Raw genomic sequence first — 8,470 nt, forward strand, 5'->3', positions numbered from 1 at the left:
GGTCTCCATAGTGGTATTATTATACATCCCACCAATGGTGTATGAGGGTTCTCCTTTCTCCATATCCTCACCAGCATTCATGATTGCCTATCTTTTTAAGCCATTTTAACTGAGATGAGATATCTCTCTGTAATTTCGATTTGTATTTCTGTGATGATTAATGATGTTCAACATTTTTTCATATACCTACTGGTCATTCATATATATGTCTTCTTTTGAGAAATATGTATTTAGATCTTTTACCCATTTTTAAATTGGATAATTTTATTTTATTCTTATTGAGTTGGTTGGGCTCCTTATATATTCCAGTTATTAATCCCTTGTCAGATGGGTAGTTTGCAAATACAGAGGGTGCCAAAAACATGTATACACATATTAAGAAAGGAAAATACTATATTAAAATTATAATACTGTATATCAGTAACAAAAGATGCGTACAAGTTATGTTGAGCACCTCTTGTAATTGCAGAAGTCAAATGTGACTTGAGTGCTACAAATGTAATACAATTTTTTTCCTTTCTCAAAATATGTGTACTTGTTTTTTTGGTACCATCTGTATTTTCTCCCTTTCTGTGGGTTATTTCTTCACTTTGTTGATTGTTTCCTTTGTCGTGCAAAAGCTTTTTAGCTTGATGTAATCCCATTTGTCCATTTTTGCTTTAGCCGCCTGTGCTTTTGAGGTGTTACTCAAGAAATCTTTACCTTGATCCGGACCCAGCATGATGATTGGGTTTTCATGGTGCCTGTGTGAAATGTGCTTCCGTCAAACCTTCCTAGGGCATTGCAGGCACATTGCCACTCTCACATGAGAAAGAAAAAAAAGAAATCTTTGTGCAGACCAACCTCTTGAAGTGTTTCTCTAATATTTTCTTTTGGTATTTTCATAGTTTTAGGTCTTAGATTTAAATATTCAATGTGTTTTGGGTTGATTTTCGTATATGGCAAGATAGGAAAAGTAAGGGTCTAGTTTCATTCTTCTGCATATGGATATCCAGTTTTCCCAGCACCATTTTTTTTCTTTTTCTTTTTTTTTTTTTTTTTGAGACAGTGTCTTACTTTGTTGCCCTCGGTAGAGTGCCGTAGTGTCACAGCTCACAGCAACCTCCAATTTCTGGGCTAGGCAATTCTCTTGCTTCTGCCTCCCAAATAGCTGGGACTACGAGCACCTACCTGGCTAATTTTTGTTACAGTTTGGCCGGGGCCAGGTTTGAACCCCTCACTCTCAGTATATGGGGCCAGTGCCCTACTCACTGAGCCACCGGTGCTGCCCCCCAGCATCATTTGTTGAAGAGACTGTTCTTTCTCCAGTGTATGTTCTTGTTATCTTTGTCAAAAATAAGTTCACTATAGATGTGTGGATTTATTTCTGGCCTCTCTATTCTGTTGCTTTGGCCTATTCTTCTGTATTTATGCCAGTACCATGCTGTTTTGACCACTGTAACTCTATAGTATAATTTGAAGTCAAGTAATATGATTCTTCCAGTTTTATTCTTTTTGTTCAGGATGGCTTTGGCTATTCTGAATCTTTTATAGTTGTATATTAGATTATTTTTTCTATTTCTGTGAAGAATGTCAGTGATATTTTGATAGGGATTTCATTGAATCTATAGATTACTCTAGTATGGACATTTTAACAATAGTGATTCTTCTGATCCACAAGCGTGGAGTATCTTTTCATTTTTTTGTGTCTTCTTCAGTTTTTTTTATCAATACTTGATAATTTTCATTGTAGAGATCTTTTACTTATTTGGTTAAGTTTATTCCAAGATGTTTTTTTTTTTTTTTTTTGAGACAGAGCCTCAAGCTGTCCCCCTGGGCCGAGTGCCGTGGCATTACAGCTCACAGCAACCTCCAACTCCTGGGCTCAAGCGAGTCTCCTGCCTCCGCCTCCCAAGTAGCTGGGACCACAGGCGCCCGCCACAACGCCCGGCTATTTTTTGGTTGCAGCCGTCATTGTTGTTTGGCGGGTCCGGGCTGGGGATTCGAACCCGCCACCTTAGGTGTACGTGGCTGGCGCCTTAGCCGGTTGAGCTATAGGCGCCGAGCCTTCCAAGATGTTTTGTTTGTGTGCTATTGTAAGTAGTATTGCTTACTTGGTTTCTTTTTCATTTTCTATATTTTAATTAATCATAATAAGACCCTACTATATTGTTCTCAGAGAGATGATGTTAGACATTAAAGTGCCTTCAAGGAACTAAAAGTAGACCTATTGTTCCATCCTGTAATTCCTCTACTAGGTATATAGTAGATGTACAAAAATTATTTTATGCAGATGATTAAAAATTATTTTACAGGGTGGTTCCTGTGACTCAAAGAAGTAGAGTGCCAGCCCCATATGCCAGAAGTGGTGGGTTCAAACCCAGCCCCGGCCAAAAATCTGCAAAAAAAAATTATTTTACAACAAGACATTTGCAGCAGAATGTTTATTGCAGCCCAATTCATAATAGCCAAGACATAATAGCCCAAGTGCCCATCAACTCATGAATGGATTAATGAATTGTGGTATATGTACACCATGGAATACTATGCAGCCATAAAAAGATGGAGACTTCACATCTTTTATGTTTACCTGGGTGGAGCTGGAACATATTCTTCTTAGTAAAGTATCTCAAGAGTGGGAAAAAAAGTATCCAGTGTACTCAATACTACTATGCAATCAATATATAACCACCTACACACTCATATGAATGGCAAAACATAACTATAGTCCAGAAAGTAGAAGGGAAGAGGAGAGAGAGGGGAGGGGAAGGGGAATATGGGAGGAGGGAGGATATACCACGGGACCTCACCTAACGTGCATGATGCAATGGTACATTTCAAAACTATCAAGAAATGAGTATAATTGTGATGGATGTGTTACTTAGTTCAATGTAAGCATTTCACATTGTATATTGAAGCAGTACCCTGAACCCCATAAATGCATCAATGTACAAAGTTAGGATTTAATAAGAAACAATTTTAAAAAAAGTTAAAGTGCCTGTTTTCTATGTATGAATTATATGGAAGCTTTTTACAATATGAATTTTGATATAGACTACAAAGAATGGAAACAATAGAGTAGGGATAGGATTTGATGTTTGTATTGAAAACAATTATTAAAATCACATTACATTACTGAATTCTCTTAGAGACCCATCTCAAATATTTATATTACAGATACACTTTGGTTTACAGATTCATTTCTCTGGTAGACCAGTTAACTTGACTCTGTTCAGTAACCATACATTTCATACTAATTCACCTCTCTCATAAATTTACAAATGCAAAAAACTACCTTCAAAAGGATCAGATGAGGAAATGTATAATAGATGACAAGACCATAATGGTACAGAGATAGGAAGAAATACTGTAAATTAGGGCATGCTGTATAACTTCATGCAGTAACTTTATAGGAGACTTTAGGTTCCAAATAGAGTAACTTCTTTCCCCCAGAACTTGGAGATAATGTCAAGGTCAGGAGATATCACACTTTGAAAACTAAAACTAATAGAAGCAGCATAAATCATTATATCAGTCTTTACAAAAGAAACCCGCCATTGCAAAAATGTGATTAGGACTCTACTATCTGTTAAAGATTGAGGGTACATCCTGCGACTGGAATGAACTACTTCAAAGAAACCTCTAATACTTTCAGTTCTAGTCCAGTATTCTTCACTCTGGAGTATGCTTAGCCCTGGGAGTATACAATGAACTTCCAAGATGTATGTGAGCACATGAACTGTTTTTAAGAGAATTGCTTCTCAGGCTTTCCACTTTCAAATGGACTTTTCCCCCTAAAACTAAACTGCTGAAGAATGCTTCCTTCAAGCTATTTTTTCTTTTCTGTCTTTTCTTTGCCAATCACCCTTATCCCACTTCACCAAAAGAGACATACCTTTAGCCTATCCATCCCTATTCTTACTGTTTTACATTGTTCCAGGATGGAACAGGGGAATCAGGGACAAAGTAAGGAAGGATCCCTAATCATTCGCTAGCAACACTTTCGCAACTCCGATGGTTTTCAGCTTTTACTTTGAATAAAACTGCAGGACCTAACAAGATGTCAGCTGATCATTAAAAATAATTTTGAATGATAGATCACTAAGGGGTTTTTGCACATAGCTTGGAAGGAGTTAAGAATGTTGTGACATAGCTAAAACAAAACCCCTTCTATTCCTGTCGCCCATAATTTTTTGTGAACAAATGTTCTCAACACATATGCAAAAGAAAAGGGAAAAGGGAATAAAATGTGTGACAAATCCTGTCTCCCTCTAACAAACACGTCCTTGGCACATTAATTAGTTGGGAAAAACTGAGCTAGTTTAAGAAATACATTTCTAATGTTTATGTCTTATGTTTAATATATCTGTTGCTTTGATCAAAGGTACACTGATAATGGTAACTCAATTCAGGATATTTTTAACAGGCACAGAAATTTTAAAAATTAAATTTAAATTGATAATGGTCTCAGTACAAATGTATTGTAAAATTCTGTGGAGAAATAGAATGAAAATAAAGGAAAAGTGGTGCTCTTTCAACTGTTCGTGTATTTTTAAGTTAATGGTGGTGAGTATCAAATAATTATCTATTCCATTACGTGAACTTTCTAAGATGACGTAATTTCATTTTGAAGTAAGGATATTTACAACTGCCAAATATGACATTCATTACAACAATTTGAACTTAAAATGAAATATCTCATATGATAAAGGATGTATAAAGGGGTATATAGTTTTTTAAGATTATTTTAGGGGCCAAGCGTGGTAGCTCACACCCATAATCCTAGTACTTTGGATGGGCACTGAGTGAGACCCTGTCCCAAAACAAACAAAATTATCTTGGGGAGGACATTAGTCTAGTTTCCAAATTCCATCTTTCACCAACTGGTGGTAAAATGAAAAAAAAGACCATCTAGAGAATTTTCTTTAAAGTAATTTGTTCAACACATATTCTAAAATTATATCCTCTCTGACAGCTTTAGACTTAAGATAAATTTTTGAAATTATATTAATGAATGGTAGATTTTTTTAAAATGTCCTTTCTTTATTGCTCTCCAAAATGTTTAAAAATTTTTTGTTACTGGCTTGGTGCCTGTAGCACAGTGGTTACAGCGCCAGCCACATACACCCAAGCTGGCAGGTTTGAACCCAGTCCAGACCAGCTAAAAAATGACAACTGCAACAAAAAACTAGTCTGGCATTGTGATGGGCACCTGTAGTCCCAGCTACTTGGGAGGCTGAGGCTAGAGAATTACTTAACCCAAGAGTTTGAGGTTGCTGTGAGCTGTGATGCCACAACACTCTACCAAGGATAACAGTGAAACTCTGTCTCAAAAAAAAAAAAACTTCTTTTTACTTTCCAAAACTCCAAATGTTGGTGTAAATATGGAGAGAAGAGAGTACTTTGGCAAGCTAATACAGTTCTTTAGAAAAAAATATGGAGAATACTCAAAGAACTCAAAGTAGACTTTCCATTTGATCCCTCAATTCCATTATTAAGCATCTATCTAGAAGAAAAAAATCATTTTATCATAGGACATGTGCATTAGATTGTTTATCACAGCTCAGTTCACAATTGCCAAGATGTGGAAACAATCCAAGTGCCCATCAACCCACGAATGGATTAATAAAGTGTGGTGTATGTAAACCATGGAATACTATTCAGCCATAAAAAGATGGGGAGGGGACTTCACATCTTTTATATTAATCTGGGTGGAGTTGAACACATTCTTCTTAGTAAAGTATCATAAGAGTGGAAAAGCAAGTATCCAATATACTCAATAGTAATATGAAGCCATTTGAGGAACTAGTACACATCTACACAAGGGAAAAACTCAATTCAAGTTGTGCAGAGAGGGGAGGAAGGAGCAGGTAGAAGGAAGAAGGGAAGGGTAAGGAGGTGCTCCCACCTAAAGAGCACAACGTAAGGGTACATGGCACACTTCCTGGGTGCAGGACAGGGACCTTATCTAATAAGTCAAACATTGTAACCTAATCATTTGTACTCTCATATTAATCTGAAATTTATTTATGTTTTTGAGACAGAGTCTCACTTTATCGCCCTTGGTAGAGTTCAGTGGCATCACACAGCTCACAGCAACCTCCGACTCCTGGGCTTAAGTGATTCTCTTGCCTCAGCTTCCTGAGTAGCTGGGACTACAGGTACCCACCACAATGCCTGGCTATTTTTTTCTTGCAGTTTGGCTGGGGCCAGGTTTGAACCTGCCACCTTCGGTATATGGGGCCAGCACCCTACCCACTGAGCCACAGGTGCCACCCCAATCTGAAATTTAAAATTCTTTTTAGTAAGTTAAAAAATTCAAAATCCTGAGAAAACCACTAGTCTAATAGAACATAAAGAGGAATATTTTATAAAACAGAATGTTCTGGAATTATTGAGGAAGGGAGACAGCCAACTTACCCCCTAGTTTAATGGACATAGTCAGCAAGTAGTTTAAAGGCAGTTTTTGAGTTTCTACTGTGTGCCAAACATTAGGATTTAATAGATATATAAGATTGTCCTAACTTTCACAAAACTCACATTTGACTGAGGAGAACTTTAAATTAGTAATTTATAAAGGTTAAGTGTTAATAGAGCGAGATATATATATATTGCTTGGACACGTGGAGATAGACTAGAATGACTATTGCAGGTTCGAAAATTGAATTACAAGGGAAGATTAATCTTCGAGCAGGGTTTTGAGATACAAGTATTATGCTATGAATTTTGTCAAAATAAAAGGAAATTTGTCCCCAAAGTAAGAAAATATTAAGTAGTTCAAGGTGTTGGGGCTACAGGAGAAATCCATGTGGTGAAGTTTCTAAAAAAAAGGAGGGTCTGGGTACAGTGGCTCATGCCTGTAATCTGAGCACTTTGGGAAGCTAAAGCAGGAGAATCACTTGAGCTAGGGGGTTTGTTTTGTTTTTGAGACAAAGTCTCACTATGTTGCCCTTGGTAGAGTGTGGTGGCGTTACAGCTCACAGCAATATCAAACTCTTGGGCTTAAGCAATTCTCTTGCCTCAGCCTCCCAAATAGCTGGGACCACAGGCACCCACCACAACGCCCTGCTATTTTTTGTTGCAATTGTCATTGTTTAGCAGGCCTGAGCCAGGTTCAAACCCCTCACCCTTGGTGTATGTGGCTGGCACCATACCTACTGTGCTATGGGCTCTGAACTGAGGCCAGGGGTTTGAGACCAGCCTGGGCAACATAGGAAGACATACCCCTCCCCCCCCAAAAATCCTTTTGAAGGATTTCCTTCAAAAGTGGAAAAATTAAAAAAGAAGAAAGGAGTGGGAGTGATCAATGAGTCTAAACTCTCCATGGAGAACTAGAATGTTTTTCAGCAAAGAAATAACCAAATTAGATATTTCGTATTAACATCAGTTTCCTTCATAAAGTACTTTCTTTTTTTAAGACAGAGTCTCACTTTATTGTCCTCAGTAGAGTGCCATGGCATCACAGCTCACAGCAACCTCCTACTCCTGGGCTTAGGCAATTCTCTTGCCTCAGCCTCCTAAGTAGCTGGGACTACAGGTACCCGCTAAAATGCCCCTGCTATTTTTTTCTTTTAGTTGCAGTTTGACTGGGCCTGGTTCGAACCCACCACCCTCGGTATATGGGGCCAGCACCTGACCCACTGAGACAAAGGCACTGCCCACCTGATCTTTATGCTCATCAAACAATCTGATCTTTAATTTGGCCTCTTTCTCCACTAGGTGAAAATTCCCTTAGTAAACAAGGTAGGTTTCCTTACCACATAAGTGTTCCGTTGAAAAATAATGAATTGCTACTCTCTTCTAAATTTGAATGATTTGAGGTAGTGTCCAAGAATCTAGTATATTTCAGATGATCAAACCTGGTTTTGGTAAGCTCATACTTAGTTATAGATCTGAGATTTAGGGAGATGCAGCAGTCATTTCTGCCTCATAAAGTGTCCTGCTTCAAGGACTTAGACACTTCCAGTATTTCTAGAATTTCTAGTACTTCTACTGCTGGGACTTCTTCTAACAACTTTCTCTGTGGTGCCCAGTGGATTACATATCCATTAACATGCCACCCGTTAGGCATACTGATAATTCCATGGTCCTGAGAGCAATAATTTCATAAAAGATGGCAATGATACTGATACTGGATTTTTGACATTGGATTTCCAGGCTCTTGGTCTCAACAATTCGATGAATGAATTGATGGACCACAGGATGGACAGTAAGTTAGGTTTTATTTACAGAGGTATTATTACAGCTCTTACAAAGAGCCAAACCTTGCAGAACAGGAAAAGATAGGTTTTATATAAGAGTCACAGCTCTTACAAAGAGCCAAACCTCCTTGCAGGGCAGGATGTAAGTGTCACAGCTCTTACAAAGAGCCAAACCTCCTTGCAGGGCAGGATGTAAGTGTCACAGCTCTTACAAAGAGCCAAACCTCCTTACAGAGCAGGGTATAAGTGCTACAGCTCTTACAAAGAGCCAAACCTCCTTGCAGAGCAGG

General features: G+C 38.1%; 1 pseudogene; it reads left to right on the forward strand.

The window, feature by feature from the left end:
• Positions 1 to 694: 694 nt before the first annotated feature.
• On the forward strand, positions 695 to 806 carry LOC111728079 (annotated as a pseudogene).
• The last annotated feature ends 7,664 nt before the right edge of the window (positions 807 to 8,470 follow it).

The sequence above is a fragment of the Otolemur garnettii genome, unplaced genomic scaffold (genome assembly GCF_000181295.1).
Source record: "Otolemur garnettii isolate 467f Iridium unplaced genomic scaffold, OtoGar3 scaffold00004, whole genome shotgun sequence".
In the NCBI taxonomy this organism is placed as follows: Eukaryota; Metazoa; Chordata; class Mammalia; order Primates; family Galagidae; genus Otolemur; species Otolemur garnettii.